Source organism: Alligator sinensis, unplaced genomic scaffold (assembly GCF_000455745.1).
Source record: "Alligator sinensis unplaced genomic scaffold, ASM45574v1 scaffold187_1, whole genome shotgun sequence".
Lineage (NCBI taxonomy): Eukaryota > Metazoa > Chordata > Crocodylia > Alligatoridae > Alligator > Alligator sinensis.
In genome coordinates, this window is record NW_005841861.1 from 4,460,545 (window position 1) to 4,462,081 (window position 1,537).

Below are 1,537 nucleotides of genomic sequence, written 5' to 3' on the forward strand. Positions count from 1 at the left end.
TGGGGGTCTTCAAGAAGAGGTTGGATATGCATCTAGCTGGGGTCATCTAGACCCAGAACTCTTTCCTGCCTGTGCAGGGGGTCAGACTCGATGATCTATTGAGGTCCCTTCCGACCCTAACATCTATGAATCTATAAAAGGACCACTTTAGGCATAAGTTAAGTTTCCATTCTCATTTAACCCTTCACCTCCCTGCAGAACTTGCCAAAAATGTTACAAACCAAAACAATTGTTGCAACATAGGTAACAGTTCACCAAGGAGTTAAACTGTGAGCACTAAAACCATCTTAACCAAACAGTTGGGAGTTTTTAGCCATGCACAGCACACACACCAAATTCAAGCAGGTAATCTAGTAGTGAAAGCTTCTCTGTTCCATTTACCATTGTCCTGAGCTACTCAAAGTTCTTCAATTACCATGAAAACATATACATCAAGGTAACTGCATTCCCTATTAACGGAATCTAGCTTAATATCTGGAATGATTTAAGAGTGGGTAATCTACTTTATCAGCAATATGATTTTTTTAAATGTAGTGATCCTTTCTGAACTTAAAAGCCTTTTTTTTTTTTTTTTTTTAGTTTTGCTCCATTGACTGGGAGGCCAGTTGAAGGCGTTCAGTTGCCATTTTGGTGACATTAGTTGCAGACCCAGGAATTCAAAAATTCAGAAATTCAAGAAGTCAAGAGACCACTTAACAAGGTGGGCCACAAGAAGGCTTTCACCATCCACCCCAAGTAGTACTGTGCACCTGTCTGGGCCTCAGGTCAACATACCAAACTCACTGACACACAACTCTCCTCAGTAATGAGGACTATCTCTAGAACTGTGATATCAGCTCCAGTGCTGTGGCTACCAATACTTTCAAACATTACTCCTCCCTCTATTCAACGAGATGCAGCAACATACAAAGAAATAATGCATATCATTAGTAATCCTGACCTTCCCATCCACAGAGACCTTCAGTATCTCCCAGCTTGTCACATGATTTCATGAAAATCTTTTGGATACAAACTGAGCACTTCCTATACCACAACACTGAAGAATCTTGGAGGAAGGCTTTGGCAGAAAACACTTTCCCAAATAAACATCTTGTTTCGGACTGAATGATGCAGCGACAGGGCTTCAACCTTCCACGGATCATGTGGACAACCCTTAATAGGATACGCACTGGACATGGCCAGTGTGGCCACCTAATGTACAAGTGGTGCCTAAAAACCTCACCTGGCTGCGACTGTGGAAACCCTGACCAAACCATGGAGCACATAACAACATCCTGTCCCAGTTACAAGTTTGAGGGCAACATCCTGAAGTTACACTCACTTCCCAGCAGGGCATTGGTCTGTTTGGGGAATTTGGAATTAAAACTGTGACGATAGATCTTGCTCCTAAAGCCATACGAAAGAGAGAAGAAAAGAAAGCCTATGCATCACTGTCTACAGATAGATCTGTCTCTCTCAACCAATAGACACAAACACATTAAGGCCCTGTGGATGTTTCTTGTCTCTTATTTTCTTTATTAATCTATTTCCTAGTTAA